This window comes from Natator depressus, chromosome 6 (genome assembly GCF_965152275.1).
Source record: "Natator depressus isolate rNatDep1 chromosome 6, rNatDep2.hap1, whole genome shotgun sequence".
Taxonomy (NCBI): domain Eukaryota; kingdom Metazoa; phylum Chordata; order Testudines; family Cheloniidae; genus Natator; species Natator depressus.
The window spans coordinates 52,869,212-52,889,248 of NC_134239.1; the positions used below are offsets into that span (position 1 = coordinate 52,869,212).

Sequence of the window (20,037 nt, forward strand, 5' to 3'; positions counted from 1 at the left end):
CTTCCTAACCATAGTGATTATATTACGTCTCCCTCCCACACTCTCCCCCTCAAACTCCCTTGGTTGCTAGCTCGCCTTGGTTGCTTAGCCTCTGGCTTTTAAGGCTTTCTTTCCTAGGTCAGCCCTACCCCCTCGTTAATCACACTGGGGGAGGGTGATCACAAGGCTGATTGAGGCTGATCAAAGATGATAGAGGATAATCCAGGGAACAAAGGCTCAAACAGTTCCCAGACACACAATCCCAACTGACTCTGTAACGGAAATAACCTGAAAGAGAAAAGAAAAACACAAACAGCCAACAAACTCACTATATATATTGACCTGCTGTTATTGGCCGATATAACAAAATTTTAGTTGACTAAAATGGACAGGCCCTAACTCAGCAGGAGATGGGAGGAACCAGAGTTATACTGCAACTGCTGAATATTCTTTTCCAGCTACCCCTAAGGTGGGTAAAAATTGTGACATCTGCTTGGATCTATTAGTGACAGCTATGTTTTATTATAGAGCTCAATCATATAATAAAGATCAATCATTTGTTCTCTTTCATTGTTTAAATCAGTGAGGCTTGAATGACTTGTTAAAATTCAGGGGGAAAGGGAGTCATTTATGTCAGTAATTCAATAACTCATATTTTCCAAGTGGGGATAAATGCAGCATTTATTTTTGAAAAGTAGATGCAAAGCCCAGATGGCTCCTAATATGTGTCAGTCTTATTTCTTTTCCATCACTGAATTCTGGTTTCACTATGCTTTATAGAGCCATTGGGGAGCCTGGTGGTTTTCATTATATCATGTTAGCTACATAGAGTTATATTATCAGTATGTCCTTGTATCTTTGACCTTGAGACATGTATATCAACATGCTTAATTTTTGCTTGTTTGTTTGACAATCCACATCCAAGATATTAAGATTTTGCTACAGTGCTGTGAGTCCTTTGGTTAACTGGATTTATAGCTTCACCTAGTGACATCATGTGAAGCAAACCAACAACAGTAATAGAATTATGCTGTCACATGATAACTATTCAAAGCAGATTGAGACATTTTTGATTCACTTTCTCACAGAGGACAGAAAATTAGATGTCAAAATGATGATATCCGTTAGGTTTTTTTTCTCTGCACCTGTGTGCATTAGTAATGCATTCTAAAAAGAGCAAAGTGACTTTGATTTACATCTTGCAGTTATACTGGGAGTGAGAAAGACACATGGTTTCTCCCCCACATCCCTATGGGATAAAATCAGCTAGGAGAGACAGAAGAGCTAAAGCAAAAACAAACATTAGGTTGTCAAATACATTGCGTTTGAATTTGGTCTCTTAAACTCTCCATCATAAATGATAAATTGTTGAGTTAATATAAGCTAAGGTTGTCCTTTTTTCCCTAAAAAAATATTGCTAAAGTAGCATTCTCTTTTTAATAAAGTCTTGAAGATTAGGAGAAAGCAGTCTGATAAGATAGCATCTTCATTTTTAGTGCACAAAATAATAAGAATTACAGCTGAGAAAATAAGTCAAAATGTACAATTTCTTCTCAGGGCTTACATGAGACTGAAGTTGGCACATAGGCCTTGTGATGGCCCTCTATACAGGAGTGACTGTCACGCTTTGTCAAAGTTTTCCCCTACATAAATAGCTCATGAACAGTAAACTGTAAATATTCAGTTTTTAAATTCATCCTGTACCGGTTACTCAGATATGTGTTTGTCATTATCAGTTATTTATTATTTGGAATACAGTTATATAGGATTATAATTAAAAATGGAAAAAGAGATCTAATAACAATTCTATCACACTTTAAAATGTGGGGGGAAAAATAAGTTGTCTTAGTGCAGTTCTTAGAAGACAAACATCTAAGTCACAGCGGAGTTAATTGAATTCAGAACTAATTGACTCCCCTGTTAGCAGTTGCAGTCCAGATGCCAAAGGAGATTGAACTACTCTTATCCCTGCAAATGGTCCTTGCAGCTCATGGCTGAGGCATGATAGTGGTGATGGTGGTTAAAGTGCGGAAATGTTAACTGCCATGGTGAGTCCACTCCCTTTGCTAATTGAGCTTTTGTCTTTTGAATCCTTCCCTACTTTCTCAGCTTGATAATAACTAGCTTCTGTATTGCCTATCATTACACACCAGTGATATGAAGATCAGATAAGAACTGTTATGAACACGGCATTCATCTGAAAATCAAGCTTCCATTTCCAAGTCTAGAAGACTTGTTTTAGTCAAAGGGCTCAATATAAGGTTAAATGGATGACACTGTGTGGCTGGTGTTCTACAGGAGGCCAGACTAGATGGTCTAATAGTCCCTTCTGCCCCTAAAAGCTATACATTTTATTAATCAAATTTAAAAATAAGCACACATTGTGAAAATAGGCCTCTGTAGAAGCCAAAAGGCTAGTAGTGACCAAGGGATTGGGAGAGAGAGACTGCCTTGAGTTAAGATGGCAAAAAAACTTCCCAGAGTATCTGATATAATTAAAGACGAAAGACAAACCTGCCAGTCATTTTTGGTGTCATTTTGAAAGCACCCTACTTTTTTATGGGCTGCATGTGTGTGTCTGACTTACGAGCACTTCCAAAGATCATTGGCTGCTATTGAAACCAAAAAGAAAACCCCAGCAAAAATATACAAGTCATAATGATCCAGCTGATGAAGGTGTTACCAGCTATTCGTATTTAATTATTATTGTTATTGTTATTTGTATTGTCATAGTACCTAGGAGACTTAGTCATGGACCTTGACACCGTTGTTCTAGGCACTGTACATTCTCAGAACAAACAATGGTCCCTACCCCAAACAGCTTACAATCTAACAAATTACTAGTAAACAGTTTATTTATTGTATGCAGCACCACTTGTGTGTTCAGTTCTCTGCCGGCAAACAGAAGACAGGTCTCTGCAATGAGACGCTTACAATCGAAGCCTCATTCACATAACTAAGACAATTGAAGTCAATGGGGCTACTCATACTAATAAAAGCTTTGCAGGAGCAGACCAAGAGTCGTGACATGGCAAAAGGATAGATGATGTTATAACACAAGGAGAATGGATAGGAAGGGACAAGGTGAAATAGAATGGTGGGTAGAAATAGACCATGTATTTAAATCCATGGACATAGCCCCAATTGACTTCAAAGTGACTTAAACAAATGCTTAAAATTAAGCACACACTTGTGCTCTCCTGAATATACTTTCCTGAATCAGGGCCTCAATGCTTTGTTAAATAGGGACTGACTTAAGCACATGCTTGTGTGCTCTGCTGAATCAGAGCCCAAATTCTATTCCATTAATCCATTCTTCCTCAACATGAAGCAAATAATTTCTCTTGTAGAGGTCATAAAATTCAGCTAAAGGAGAATTTGTATGAGGTTTTTAAGAACTGGTTTTTATTAATGTTAAAGTGACAGTGAGCAAATGTCAAAGGTGAAGGGAGATAGCACTGAAAGTTATGCTTCATTTTACAGTCAGCTCCTGTGTAAAGATTTCCTTATCAAAGGTTGAGCAGGAAGGAATGCGTCAGACTGCCTTTGTGTCTTGTCAAAAAGGTGTTCACATTTTGAAGCAAACCTTTAGTTTACATGACAGAGAGACATTCATTTCTTCCATGCAAGAAATTATTATTGTCTTTTGTTTCTTATCAGTGCTAATATTGCAGGACATTGTCTATTACCTTTCATTTTTGGCATACATTTTCTCTGATGTAACTTTTTTGCTAGGGCAGCCGTTTGCTCTGTTACTCAAATATTAAAGTAAAAAAAAATCTTAGTTTGTTGCACTTTAAATATCATAGGTAAAATGTTAGATGTAAAATGTGATAATTATTTTGCTGAAGTGGCTGGCATGCATGTTTACCATTGCTATCTTCTGGATGAGCTGTGTGGCATAGGCTCTATTATACTAACAGCATATAGAGATTTCCCTTTACCATGAGTGGCAGGGGCCTCTGCTTTGGAAGCAGCAGAGTCCGCATTCAGCCCCTGCTGTCACCATGACATCTTGAGTGGCCAGGGTGCACAGGATAGTGACAACTGTAAAGTTCTAGGTGGCTAATGATTTGATACACTATTTATTTCCCCCGCAATGGTACAGCATTGCACTTCATAAACAAACCAGGGGAGTTTTTAGTTTTCCTCTGAATTGTATGGTATGCATTACTGCCATGGATGAGCAAAGGAAGTCTGCTCTAATGTGGCAATTTCTGTTGTATCAGCAGGTTTAACATAGGCTACTGGATGTGTTTATTTATCAAAGCATCCAGATATCATTCTTGGAAATTGGGAGCCTGACTGCACTTACTTACACTGGTGTTGATGTGAATGTAGCTAATCCTGATTTACAGTCATGTGAAAGGAAAATCAGCCTCAGGTTTATAACTAGATATGGGGTTGAGCTAAAACTCCAGTTCAAAACACACTCCCCAACCTGAACCCAGGTCTGGATACTAATTTTACAGATGACCCTTATATCACTAAGCACAGACTAGAAATATGGATACGATTTTATAGTTCAGGCCCATCTCTATATCTTATAAAGTTCCAGTCAAGACTTACCCTTAAAAAGCCTCCATCACTTAACCAGTATATGTTGTGACTGTTTTAAAGAAAGCTGTCCCCTTCCCAAAGGCCTGGCTGGAGCTCATATGAGGAGGCAGAATGCAATCCCAGAAAGGGGGGGAGAGAGCATGAGAGTGAGGAGAGACAACCCTGGTGAAGGATTCAGAGGGTCATAGAACATTAGGGGAGGAGGGGAGACAGAGCACTCCTGGAGGAGATGGGGACACAGTTTCCTGGAGGACTCAGAATGTGGAAGACTGAGGACACCGAGTGTTAGGGGACATAGCACTGGGGGTGGACAGAGAGAAGCACCGAATCCTCTGTAGGATTCAGAACTGGTGGCCACTAGGACACAAAAATGTGGAGGGAATAGCCGCACACACAGACACATGTACTGTATGAACATAGGACATGGTGCTACTAAGATGCTTTGGGGAGCTGGAGAACTGAGTTCATATTGTGGCAAATTGCCGGTACAATTATGATGGGTCCCATGCTTCCTCTTCTTGGGGGCGGGCAGGGCACAGTTTTCTGCCCCTGAACTAGGGTATCTACTGTCTCACTAGTAACCCAGAGAAGGGTAGTGGAGAGGGAGGGACCCAGGTCCACCCTCTACTCCGGGTCCCAACGCAGGGGCCCTAGGGATAGCGGTAAACCACTTGAACTAGTGCTTCCTTCCCCTGAGCTACTTCCCTCTCCTGCGCTTCAGCTTGTGGGCTTCCTGCCCTCTCTCTCTCTCTCTCTGCACAAGCCGAGTGTCTCTTTACCTAGGGTCTTGGTCTTCCAGCCAGCCATGGCACTTCTCCAAACTCTCCTCTACTTCAACTCCTTCAAACTGCTCTCTGCTCCAACTCCTTCCCCTGTCTGATTGAAGCGGGGGGGGGGGGGGTTATCAGGTGACTAGCTTCAGGTGCTCTAATTGGCTTCAGGTGCTTTTAATTAATCTATAGAAACCTTTCTTCCCTCTACAGGGACTTACATTTCATCCTGGGACTTACATATCTCTCCTATATCACTCTCCTGCTGCCTTCTGGCCATGCTGTATCACAATATGTACAGCCTGCTCCTTCATGCCCCCTACACCATGTGGGTCAACAATGGCTTGACTGGTGGCCCCCCATTTGTTTGTGGTCAGACCTTTTCTGTAGAGACACCTTGGAAATCCTACAGTAATGACGATAATAAATACTGATTTACAAGGCATCCTTTGCCTGAAGGCCTTGGCTTGCACAACATAATAGATCAAATAAAATAGTACAAATTCAAAGGCAACGTGGCCTAGAAGTAACCAAGGAGAAGGTGAAAAACAAAGCCAAAATTCACAGCATCCAGAGCCTTTACAATCATATAAGAAAACAACTGTCTTCTCAGGTTTTTTTCCCCATAAACAAATATAGTTAAAGGGGCGGGGGGGAGGGGAGGAGGAAAAGCATGAGCCAGACAATACACATATAGAAAGAGATTGGTTCAGCAATGCACAGGATTTCTTTTCTCTTATGAATGACAATGTAGCTATAATGCCTGACTGGACTATAATATGCTTGTCTGTCGAGCGATAGTAAATTGAGTGGTTTGGAGGTTTCAGGTAGGCTTACCTCCCAAAGGCAAGCAAATCTTTATTTTCTTCAGGTTACAAAGGAAAGCAGGAGACATTAAGAAAGTGTTGAGTAAGCAGTTTATTGCCAAGGGTTAAAATAACACACAGTGTTCCAAATTTTAAAGAGTTCAGTCCCCTTTTTAGGCCCCTTAATGAAGCTGCCAGGTTTTCATTGTTTTCCATTGTTGTCAGTGATTCTGCTGGGTGCTGAGCTCTTCTGGAGATTTGGCCCCTACTGTGTTGCCATTCTTTCCTGGTGAAGTGTGTTACTTTTTTCCCCAAACCAAAATATATTGTATACAGTAAAAAATATACAAATTTGATCTCTGAAAAGTGGTGGCAACAACCAAAGATCATGTGAAACTGGACTGGCATTTTGTTCTGTTACAAACACCAAATGCACTCGAGGCTCAGTAAGAAGATCAAGAAAAAATCCGAAACTTTCAAGTAAGCCTGGAATAAGTTTATGGTTTTGCATCAAAACTATGTGAAATGTTCAATGTTTCATGATTCTCACACAAAACCAGGTGTAGCTTGGAGGTTTCTGGTGGGTTTTTTTTTGAGATCTAATGTTTTTTTCTGAGACTCAGTGAAATTCTAGGGCTGTGAAGTGAAATATCTGCATGATCCCCTGGACATGAAACTGTTCAAAGTCACACATTTGTACTCACAAGAGGGATATAATATATCATGTAATACCAATGTATTGCACTATGGTATCATACATAATTTCTTAGGCTAGTTATAAGCATGAGGGAAATGGGCACTCATTATTTTTCATTTGGCTTACAGATGAGGTATAAAATCTTCTGTTAACAGATTTAGCCTCTTCTCTGAGCTTTTGATTTCACTCTTTTGAGCCTATTGTTTTCATTAATATATTTATATATATTTACCAGGATTCTTCTGCCTTTTTCTTGGTAGAAGTAGAAAAGGGCACCTGAAATTATCCGTAGAGTTGTAAGTGCAATGAATGACAAGGCAAGCACAGCTCTTGAGATTGTTCAGATAAATAGCATGCAAAAGCATTCAATTCTGCACTTATTGAATGTTCTGCTGAGTTCTAAACTAAAGGGCCTGATTCAGACCAGATGTTACTCCCTTGATTTCAATGGAATTGCATCCACTTACACTAGCTTTGAATTTAGCAAGAAGGTTATACAGAATTTTAGAATTTCCTTATAGTGTGTTAGAGTTTTGGTGTGTCCATTGCTCTGGTTTGTTTTGTGGGTTTCCATGCTTTATAATGAGGATTTAGTTGGGGATTGGTCCTGCTCTGAGCAAGGGGTTGGACTAGGTGACCTCCTGAGGTCCCTTCCAACCCTGATATTCTATGATTCTATGAATTAATCAGAATAAAGTATGATTTTCCTTTCCATTGTATTACTTTTACATACCGTGTGACTTCACTGAAGGCATTGTATAGTAACTCTAGGAGTAAACTGACTGACACCCCTTCAAATGAGAAATATTTGAGGGGTATGCTTTGCATTAAATCCAACCCCTAATTTCCTGGAGATAGGAAGAAACTTCCTTTATAGACAGGTTGTTATATGCCTGCCTACTTTAGTATTTCTTGCACTTTCCTCTGAAGCAGCAGTACTGGTCTATGTCATAGACAGAATACTGGACTAGACAGACTATTAATCTGATGCACTGTTGAGATTCCTTATCATCCTAACGATTTGTTCAATGAAAGGAATTAAACTTCATTTAATAAACTGAGGAAAGAAGCTTTTTATTTTCTCTTCAGATCCAATGAACGCATGATTTATATAGGCTTCTAATTAGAACTGATTGGGAATTTTTTGAAAAAAACATTTTTCATCAGAAAATGCCAATTTGTTAAAACCAAAACTTTTTGGAGTTATATATTGGTTTCAAGTACATTTTCATTGAGAGAGAGATATCAGGTTCACATCATTTGAAGATGACACAAAAATTAGGGGAGTCATAAATAATGAAGATGACAAGACTCTGATACAGAATGATCAGCTGTAAACTGAGTGCAAGAAAACATTATGTTGGTATAGGTGATGTAAATATCTACATCTAGAAACAAAGAATGTTGGTCATATTTACAAGATGGAGTACTCTATCTGAAAAACAAGAGATTCTGAAAAAGATTTGGGGTCCTGGTGGATACTCAGCTGAACATGACGTCCCAGTGCAATGCTGTATCCAAAAGGGGTAATGTAATCCTTGGATGCATAAACATGGGAATCTTGATAGTAGAGAGATTATTTTACTTTGGTATTTAACATTGGTTTGACTACTGCTGGAATACTGTGTCTAGTTCTGATGCCCACAATTCAAGAAGGATGTTGATAAATTGGAGAAGGTTCTGAGAAGAGCTAGAAGAATGATAAAAGGATTTGAAAACATGCTTTATAGTGATACCCTGAAGCACCTCACTTGATTTAGATTAACAAAGAGAAGGCTAAGGGGTGACTTGATCACAGTTTATAAGTACCTACATGGGGGAATATATTTGATAATGGGCTCCTCAATCTAGCAGAAAAATTATAACACAATACAATGGCTGAAAGTTGACACTTCACTTCACTCCTCTTCTTTTTCCCATTTACATGGGGTTGGAGGTGTCACAATTCTCCACCACACCTTCTGCTTCATGGCACAGATTTGTAACTCTTGGAATTTCAGTCCTTTTCTCTTCAACCTTCTCTTAAGAGAGTCTTTCCTTTGTATCCTCAGACTTCCATGTCCTTCCTTGCTATCCTCTGCCTCCTACACTTTCTTTGCTGGTCATTCTCCCATTCTTACCACATGTATACCTTCAAATGTGGGCTCTCCAGCCTATCACTGAGAGTCCTAAGTTCATTTTTCCTGTAAGTTCTTCCACGCTCACTCTGTCTACCCTTTGCTGGCCTGGCATTCTTCTCAGTATATTATTTTCTACTACCTGGATCTTCTTTTCTTCCATTTCCATAAAACCCACAATTTCCAAACTATAGATCAGGCAGGGACAAACACAGGCAGCATACACTTTCCTTTCAGTTTGTTACTTAACTGATGGTTCCACAGTACTCCTGCCACCTTTTTCACTGTTGCCTTGCACCTTGGGTTCTTCTTTTCAGTTCTCCAGATTTCTCTCTGATTGCACAACATGTATTTCCCAAATACACAATTTTCCCATCTGATTCAACTTCTTTCCTGAAACTTCAATCAACAGCTCTTCTTCCACTTTCCCTACTTGTGTAATTTCTGTTTTATTTCCTTCAAACCATGGTCTTCAAACACAAATGCCCACTCTTCTATCACATTTACCAAATCCTTTTTGTGGTCATCTAAAAGGGACAGATCATTAGCATACAGTAGTTTTCTCAGTGTCTCCACAGGGTTGGTTTCCTACTAATTAACTCAGTAACTAGTATCAAGAGAAGTGGACTCACTCATCACTCTATCTTGTCTCATTCCCACCATCACCTCAACATTCTCAAAAGTTCCATGTATTGTTACCACCTTAGCTCTTGGTTCTTTATACAGCTACTCTCCTCTATCATCTCTACTTCTGGAAGCCTCTCTCCCATCCATCTCAATACTCCAGACATCAGCTCTGAAACTAAGTCATATGCTTTCTCAAGATCAATAAATGCTACATAACAGTTACGGCCTCCATTTATCATTCTTTCAAATTTCTATCCCATTGCAAATATTGTGTCCATAGTACTCCTTCCCTTCCTAAAGACATGTTTCTCCTCTCCTATATTTTCCTCCAGGTTGCACCTCAAATTTGCTTCTAAAACTCTCTCAAGGACTTTAAGGGGCTGACTTAACAGAGTGATGCCTTGGTAAGTGTTTGGATCATTTACATCACCCTTCCAAAGAAGCACAATCAATGTCATTCTCTAGTCATCTGATATCCTACCTTTATACCAGCCAATACACAGTGATCTGTGAAGCCAGCTTATTCCAGTCTCTCCAACTGCCTTGATCATATGAACTGTTGTCTCATCTTCACTAGCCACTTTACCGTCATTCATCTTATTTAGGGCTTCTATCACCTCCTCTGTAGAGATTGATACCTTGTGAGACTACCCCATAATTGTTGGTGGTACTTACACCAATGGCTGGAACTTGAAGTGAGACAAATTAAGACAAAAAATAAGGCATACATTTTAAACAGTGATGGTGATTAACCATTGGAACAGTTTGCCAAGCATTGTGGTGGATTCTCCATCACTGACATTTTTAAAATCAAGATTAGATGTTTCTCTAAAAGCTGTGTTCTAGGAATTTTTTTGGGGAGAAGTTCTATGGCCTGTGTTGTAGAAGAGATCAGGCTAGATTATCATAATGATCCCTTCTGGCCTTGGAATCTATGAATCTATAAACCCCTGGCTCTCCCATATCCTAGATGAATGCCCTAGTTTCCAGGCTATTGGTATTCTGGGGTGGATTTCTCTCTCTCTCTCTCTCTCTCTTTCCCCCTCTCATATGTTTTTGCTAAAGGTGTCATTTTCATTCCATATTGGAATGAAAACAAATTATGAAACCTCAAAAACTTTTCCTAAATGGCATTCTTGTTTTCTAGACAGCCTTTAATCTGACAATTTCATCTGTGGTGCATTGCTGCTGATGCAATAATATACCCTGGAGTATATTTGTAGAGATTTATAGCTATGACAGTGTAACAGTAGCTATTAAGGCCTGCTTATGTGACAAGAGTATAACTTTTTTGTCGCTCTGACCCATGTAAGGTGACTAGAGCAAGGAAATAATCAGCAGTCTTTTACCAGCAATCCTGAGTGTCATATCCTTATACTTTAAAGCATGCAACTGTATCACCTTGGCTGGGATCACATCAGATCTCAACACTATGTTGAGTGAGATCTGTTTATTATTTGGATGTGAGACCTCCAAGAAGAAAAAGGGCACCAGTGAAACTGGTTTAGGTAGCTCTTTGACTCAATTCTGAGCCAGAGCCACATGCTGGTAAGGGATGCTGTGATGTTGGAGGTGTTGTTTGTAACATGTGATGTGAAACAGATCTGACATTGCAAAAAGAAAAGGAGTATTTGTGGCACCCTAGAGGCTAACCAATTTATTTGAGCATAAGCTTTCGTGAGCTACAGCTCACTTCATCGGTTACAAAAGTAAGATCTTCTCCAGGGTGGATTTCTAGCATCTGGATATGGCAGTCGAGGTATAGTAGAACTCTCACTTTTGTTTTGGATGAAGTGAGCTGTAGCTCATGAAAGCTTATGCTCAAATAAATTGGTTAGTCTCTAAGGTGCCACAAGTACTCCTTTTCTTTTTGCGAATACAGACTAACACGGCTGTTACTCTGAGATCTGACATCGCGAAGTAAGAAGAACCTCATTAATTGAATTTGAATTTAACCCGAAGACTGCGTCGGGTTACTGCTGCCTGTGCTTCATAAAGTAGAATGAGATTTTAATGAATATTAATGGTCAATAGGATATCACTTGTATGTCTCATTCAAAAGTAAAAAGAAAAGGAGTACTTGTGGCACCTTAGAGACTAAGCAATTTATTTGAGCATAAGCTTTCGTGAGCTACAGCTCACTTCATCGGATGCAAAAGTAAGATCTTCTCCAGGGTGGATTTCTAGCATCTGGATATGGCAGTCGAGGTATAGTAGAACTCTCACTTTTGTTTTGGATCTGTGTCTGGTGATTTGTGAAAGCTCAGCCAGCAACTGGTGTGGAATCAAAGCAGTATGGTTTTAATGAAAGGGGATTAGAGCTTCTAGGTCAGACTATCAGAGCAGGAAAGGGGCCCCTCCTGGTTTTGATGAAGTTTCTGGTAGCAAAGTGGTGCAGTTAAGAATGACTTACACAATTGCCTTTCTCTCTTATCATTAGAGCTGGAAACCTGAGATTAATGTTGAAAAAGTGACACTTTAAAAGGTTTAGTGCTGTGCTTAACACAGTAGGTTAGTACGGCTGCTAAGTGGGTGCTTTTCTAACTGAAAAAGCATTGTAACAAGGACACTCAGGATGCCATTTGCTGGCATTAACTGATCTATTATCCCAATTCCAGGCCTTTATTAGGAAGACAGAATGTAAATTATTTTAGCTTTCAAAATGTTAGTGAATTTTGTGCTGATGATATTCGTGAACTGCAGCTGAAGAGGAAATATTCCCACAGCGTGTCCTCTGGAAATAGAGTACTGTATTAGAGAAAGGATGTCAGGCATTCCCTAGCCACAAAACCATGAAATCCAAGGCCAAAGCTTGAGCATGGGGTTCTGTAAATTCTATGATATGGTGAGATAATAAACCCAATAATACACAGTAAACAATCATTCAGTGTAGCTTTATTGATAAAGCTACAGGACCCTAGGCGCTAGCATGGCTGCATTATGCTTGATAACTCCAGTAGCTCCTCCAGAGGTTATTAATGATGTATTCTTAAGGCATGTAGAATTTTCTGCTTTTTTCACTTGTACATGTACTTTTTAAACTAGTGTCTGCCTTTGCCAAAACTCAGTATATTATGTCTAGTCTTTAATCAAGAGAGGTCTCATTTTAGAAGAAATGTCTCATGTTTGGGATGGAGGAACTGAACAACAGGGGTTTTTCCCCTGGTTTCAGTGAGACTTCGATTAGGCCCTTAGGGGCCTGTGTGTGTGTGTAAATAAGAAACATTACTTTTGGTTAGCTTGTTGTTTTAATTGTTATATTATCTCATACACAAAAGCAAACATGTATTTTTCAAACTTGGTGACTTTTCTTTTAGATTAAGGAAAACAAGAAACAAAGAAAGAATCATTAAAAAGCAGCAGAATATGGACCCTGGACTTCAGAAAAGCAGACTTTGACAACTTCAGGGAACTGATGGGCAGGATCCCCTGGGAGAATAACATGAGGGGGAAAGGAGTCCAGGAGAGCTGGTTCTATTTTAAAGAATCCTTATTTGAGGTTACAGGGACAAACCATCCCGATGTGTAGAAAGAATGGTAAATATGGCAGGCGACCAGCTTGGCTTAACAGTGAAATCCTTGCTGATCCTAAACACAAAAAAGAAGCTTACAAGAAGTGGAAGATTGGACAAATGACCAGGGAAGAGTAGAAAAATATTGCTCGGGCATGCAGGAGTGAAATCAGGAAGGCCAAATCACACCTGGAGTTGCAGCTAGCAAGAGATGTTAAGAGTAACAAGAAGGGTTTCTTCAGGTATGTTAGCAACAAGAAGAAAGTCAAGGAAAATGTGGGCCCCTTACTGAATGAGGGAGCCAACGTAGTGACAGAGGATGTGGAAAAAGCTAATGTACTCAATGCTTTTTTTGCCTCTGTCTTCATGAACAAGGTCAGCTCCCAGACTGCTGCACTGGGCAGCACAGCATGGGGAGGAGGTGACCAGCCCTCTGTGAAGAAAGAACTGGTTCGGGACTATTTAGAAAAGCTGGACGAGCACAAGTCCATGGGGCCGGATGCACTGCATCCAAGAGTGCTAAAGGAGTTGGCAGATGTGATTGCAGAGCCATTGGCCATTATCTTTGAAAACTCATCAAGATGGCAATCGGGGGAGGTCCTGGACGACTGGAAAAAGGCTAATGTAGTGCCCATCTTTAAAAAAGGGAAGAAGGAGGATCCTGGGAACTACAGGCCAGTCAGCCTCACCTCAGTCCCTGGAAAAATCATGGAGCAGGTCCTCAAGGAATCAATTCTGAAGCACTTAGAGGAGAGGAAAGTGATCAGGAACAGTCAGCATGGATTCACCAAGGGCAAGTCATGCCTGACTAATCTAATTGCCTTCTATGACGAGATAACTGGCTCTGTGGATGAGGGGAAAACAGTGGACATGTTGTTCCTTGACTTTAGCAAAGCTTTTGACACGGTCTCCCACAGTATCCTTGCCAGTAAGTTAAAGAAGTATGGGCTGGATGAATGGATGATAAGGTGGATAGAAAGCTGGCTAGATTGTTGGGCTCAACGGGTAGTGATCAATGGTTCCATGTCTAGTTGGCAGCCGGTATCAAGTGGAGTGCCCCAAGGGTCGGTCCTCGGGCCGGTTTTGTTCAATATCTTCATAAATGATCTGGAGGATGGTGTGGATTGCACCCTCAGCAAGTTTGCAGATGACACTAAACTAGGAGGAGAGGTAGATACGTTGGAGGGTAGGGATAGGATACAGAGGGCCCTAGACAAATTAGAGGATTGGGCCAAAAGAAATCTGATGAGGTTCAACAAGGACAAGTGCAGAGTCCTGCACTTAGGATGGAAGAATCCCATGCACCGCTATAGACTAGGGACTGAATGGCTAGGCAGCAGTTCTGCAGAAAAGGACCTAGGGGTTACAGTGGACGAGAAGCTGGATATGAGTCAACAGTGTGCTGTTGTTGTCAAGAAGGCCAATGGCATTTTGGGATGTATAAATAGGGGCACTGCCAGCAGATCGAGGGACGTGATCGTTCCCCTCTATTCGACATTGGTGAGGCCTCATCTGGAGTACTGTGTCCAGTTTTGGGCCCCACACTACAAGAAGGATGTAGAAAAATTGGAAACCGTCCAGCGGAGGGCAACAAAAATTATTAGGGGACTGGAACATGACTTATAAGGAGAGGCTGAGGGAACTGGGATTGTTTAGTCTGCAGAAGAGAAGAATGAGGGGGGATTTGATAGCTGCTTTCAACTACCTGAAAGGGGGTTCCAAAGATGGATCTAGACTATTCTCAGTGGTAGCAGATGACAGAACGAGGACTAATGGTCTCAAGTTGCAGTGGGGGAGGTTTAGGTTAGATATTAGGAAAAACTTTTTCACTAGGAGGTGGTGAAACACTGGAATGCGTTACCTAGGGAGGTGGTGGAATCTCCTTCCTTAGAAGTTTTTAAGGTCAGGCTTGACAGAGCCCTGGCTGGGATGATTTCGTTGTGGATTGGTCCTGCTTTGAGCAGGGGGTTGGACTAGATGACCTCCTGAGGTCCCTTCCAACCCTGATATTCTATGATTCTATGAAAAGTTCCTATAAAGGGGAACACAATAACTCATTCTACAATATTCTGAATCTGAAATGAAACACTAAAGAGCAGTTAAAAGAAAAGGAGTACTTGTGGCACCTTCGAGACTAACCAATTTATTTGAGCGTAAGCTTTCGTGAGCTACAGCTCTCCCAGCTACCTCAGTAAACATGTAGGGAGGCTCCTCTACATTTAAAGGTGTAGTAGATATAACACACACACCATTGACTTCATCCCTCTCTGGGAAACTTTTGCCAACCCACCAACACCTGAGGAGGTCTGCAAAGCAATTAAACAAACAAAGAACAATAAAGCACCAGATCCTGATGGCATATCAGCTGAAGTACTGAAAATGTGGGGAGAAACACTGACAAACAAGCTTCACTTGCTGCTCCTCAAAATCTGGCGCACCAAAGAAATCTCTGCTGACTTACGTAACGATAATGTCGTCACCATTTTCAAAAAGGGAGACAGGGCCAACTGTGGCAACTATCGAGGCCTTGCCCTCCTCTCCATCCCTGGGAAGATTCCTGCTAGAATCTTACTGAATCGTCTGCTCCCTCTTGCAGAGCAAGTACTTCCAGAGTCCCAGTGTGGCTTTAGACCATCATGAGGCACCACCGTCATGACTTTGCAGCCAGGCAGATCCAAGAAAAATGTAAAGAACAACATCAGGAGCTGTATGCCTTTATCGATCTGACCAAAGCCTTCAACTCTGTAGACTATGAGGATCTGTGGAAAATCATGTCAAAGTTTGGCTGCCCAAGCAAATTTATCACCACTGTAAGATTCCTCCACGACCAGATGACTGCCTCCATCCTGTGCAGTGGCTCTACCTCTGAGTCTTTTGTCATCCGAACTGGTGTAAAACAAGGTTGTGTACTGGCACACACCCTTTTCTCCATTTTCTTAGCAACTATGAAAACATTAACCCAAGACCATCTACCACAGGGCACTAGCATCCAATATCGGATTGACAGCAACCTCTTCAACCTTTCTCATCTCCGTGCCAGAACTAAAGTAATATCGGCAACAACAACAATAACAATAACCAAACTCCAGGATGCAAATGATTGTGCTTTAGTTGCATATTCAAAGGAGGATCTATAAACAGCCCTTAATTGCTTCTCTGAAGCTTACAAAAGCCTATGGCTAACTCTGAACATTGGCAAAACAAAAGTTCTCCACCAGCCAGTCCCTGGTCAATCATCAGACCTTAGCAAGGAAGATCTATATCGACAAAGAAGAACTGGAAAATGTAGAAAGAAAAGGAGTACTTGTGGCACTTTAAAGACTAACCAATTTATTTGAGCATAAGCTTTCGTGAGCTACAGCTCACTTCATCGGAGAATGCATCCGATGAAGTGAGCTGTAGCTCACGAAAACTTATGCTCAAATAAATTGGTTAGTCTCAAAGGTGCCACAAGTACTCCTTTTCCTTTTGCGAATACAGACTAACACAGCTGCTACTCTGAAACCTGGAAAATGTAGAATACTTTGCCTATCTGGGCAGCCATCTCTCACAGAGGGCAGATATAAACATCAAGATTCAGCACAGAATTCTCTGTGCCAGCCTTGCCTTTGTCAGACTGTCTCGCCAGGTGTTCAACAGTCACAACATCAGAACTAGATTTTTAGTTTACAAAGTGGTGGTAATCCCAGCTCTCCTCTATGGCTGTGAGACTTGGGTGACCTATAGAAAACACCTGTAAAACCTGGAACGCCAGCACCAGCACTTTCTTCAGAAGATCCTCAACATAAGTAGGAGGATCATCGCACTAATGTCAGTGTCCTCAGAGAGGCCAACAACTTCAGTGTTGAGGCCCTGATTATCCAGCACCAGCTGCAGTGGAGCGGACACTGTGTGTGCATGCCTGATGTACACTTACCAAAACAACTGCTGTGTGCCCAACTCACAAAAGAAGAAAGGAAATTGGGAGGACAAAAGAAACGCTTTAAGGACACCCTCAAGATAAACATCAAGAGATGTGGGATTGACACCACACACTGGGAGACAACAGCCCAGGATAGGGATAACTGGCAAAGACTTGTCAGAGAGGGGAAGTCCACTTTGGAGGAAAATCGCCTTATCCTGGTTACAGAAAAATGCCAGAAAAGAAAAGAAAGACAACGGTCACACAGCAATCATGGCCTATCCCTGTCTTCCAACACCACCTGCAATGTCTGCCAGTAAGCCTGTGACTCAAGAATCGGAATCCTCAGTCACCAAAGGACCCATGAAAAATAAAACCTGTGAAAGAGATCATCCTCAACCTCAGGGGATTGCTGATGATGACACAAAACACAAAATGACAACATCTTCCTTTAATTATACGGGTATATGTACCAAGGAATTATGTGAGGGAAAGTGAGGTAAAATAATGGTATAATAATGGGGGCTCCTTAGTCATATTCTGTTCCTCACCATAGTGCATAGGAGGAATTGGTATGTAGTCGCTGGACTTATATTCCTTCTCTTTCCACTGACTTCCCTGCCTTAACCTCTCTTGGACCCTAACTGTGGGAAAATATAAAATTAACCCAATAGTATGAGAATGCACATGCATAGCAGATTACATATGATGCTATTTTGATGGCAGAAACTTGTAAATCTCCAACAGCCTCACACCCTGTAACAGTTCATGTGTCACTGAATGATCATAACAGCACCTCTGCAGTTTTACGATGCTCACAATTATCCCTTCCCTGGAACAAGCTCCTAAAATCCCATGATTTCACCTTTTCTGTATCCCTCATAGTCTTCCAATTCCAAATCCTTCTTTCCCAAATGTTGGTTGTTGGATTTTTCTATGCACCACTTCCCTAACTTTTAATTGGCACTTTCTTACAGGATAATGCATCCAGAATGTCTCTACAGATTCACTGCAGGCAACAGAAAGAGCTGTTGAAACAGGTACCTGGACCTCTAATTCAATTTTATTCCTCAGTAGAATCCATTGATTTTACTCAGAAATTTAAACAATAAAAATGGCATTTATTCAGATATACTGTTTTGATGTGTTCTCCGATGACCCTGCTGAGCACTTGAGGACTATCCTCAATACTTATAAGATAGGACCTTGTACTCCTTTGCTAAGGAATCAGGCTGGTGTCATCCATTATTCAGCACTTGTACATTGTATTATACTTTATTAATACCAAGAAAACCTTGTACAATTCTGATTAATTAGTTGAATAGAACCATCACAGACACATTTATTTTCATTATTCTGGATACAAAAGAATGATTAAAAATTCTGAAAATGTTTCTGGGGAGAAAAATGAAGAGAAAGTGTCTAACTTTCTAGTGCTTGGCATTACTGGGATGTTTTACACTTCATCAAAAATGCACATAAAAAATCAGTCAAAATACAAACTATTGAACCTAAATATCAGCAGATTTGTTTAGAAAAGAAATCTGTCCTGATAAAATATCCATTAAAATCAATGGAAAGTTCTTTTCCATATAATTGAAGGAAAAGATTGGATCTGAGTGGTAACATGGTGGCCCTAATTCATCCTGAGCCTGAAATAACAGACCTTCTACTGATTACAGCAGGAGTTGTGATCAATTTGGACCTATATGTCATTTTTCAAAGAGAAGACAGGATGGTTCAGTGGAAGGGAAACAGGTCTGAGACTCAAATGCCTGGCTCTACCATGAACTTCCTTTTTGATATTGTGCGAGTCATTTGATTTAACTGGTGCCTTAGTTGCCCATCTGTATAATGGGGATACTATTCTACCTACCACACAGGTTATTGTGAGGAAAAGAATTCAGAGTAGTATCTGAGGCACTCAGATACTGTGGTGATGAGGGCCAATTAAACATCTAGATACAAGAAAGTGTTTTGTCTTTTTTTTTCCTCGGAGGAATAATACACAAACAAGATAAACTTTTAAAAGTAAATTGTCTGTTCTGTTTAGTCCTATTCCAAAATCAAAAGCTTCTGCTTGTGATGTATTATTAATTTCCATTGCAGCAAGAGGTGATGACATAAATACAATATTCTGGGCTTCAGTTCCCATTGATTCCAGTGAGATTTGCACCCATAGAACTGAAAGCCAAATTTGATTCTGTGACTAAAGGGGAAAAATTAAGCACCAAAATAAGATGGACACTAAACTATGACTGTTAAATATTCATCCGAAAAGGGAATTCCACATGGAGATTCACATTTATTCATGGAAAACAGGTAACTGGAAATGTAAATACCTGCTTCTATTAAATGTGATGTATTAAAACTGTATTAAAGTTGTAAGCTGTCACTTTACATTTCAGGAGTTTTTCCTGAACCTGCTTGCAGGCTAGGGAACTCTGTTTGCAGACTTTGCTCAAATGCTTTCCTACAGACAGCCTATCTAGAGCAGAGAGAGAGAGTAAGGGGAGTGATCACCCCAGCTCCTACATGTGTCTCAGCCCAAATATGGGTTGTGTGGCAGCCACTCCATCACCTCCAGGTCCTGCTTTTGCATTCGCTTCCGCATTGGTGCTTGCAGTTACTGCCTCACAATTGGCGGAGGTGTGCATTGCCCTGCTCACTGCTGAAGGGGGCCTGTCCAGAATCTGATTGGCTCTCAGCTCCCAGTCAATCAACCACCGAGAAGGTACCAACTGCGGCTTGGTGACTTGGGGCAGAGTCAGAGGGGAAGCGAATCCAAGTGGGAGCGGAAACATAGATCAGTCCACACAATATTTCTGTTATGGGGGTGCTATTTTGCCTGTCGTCCTGGTTCCGCTATAGAGTAAGATAGAGGGAGTTGTGCCTCTCTGTTTTAGGAAGCAGCCTGCTTTGTCTCTCTCTGTTTTTGGGTTCTTGTGAGCTATCAATTTGAATTCTAAAAAATAAAGTAGTGTTACAATGCAACCGTCCAACAAGAGCATTTGATGGTTTTATCTTAATTTCTCTGTGTACATACTGTGAATTAATCATTGGATGCT

General features: G+C 40.7%; 1 long non-coding RNA gene across 1 annotated transcript; it reads left to right on the plus strand.

Moving 5' to 3' along the window:
- The first annotated feature begins 396 nt into the window (after positions 1-396).
- On the plus strand, positions 397-19,190 carry LOC141990046 (uncharacterized). Its single transcript, XR_012640060.1, has 4 exons — positions 397-448; positions 9,889-9,960; positions 17,947-18,009; positions 19,079-19,190. It is a non-coding gene; the product is annotated as an uncharacterized LOC141990046 (long non-coding RNA).
- Positions 19,191-20,037: the final 847 nt, after the last annotated feature.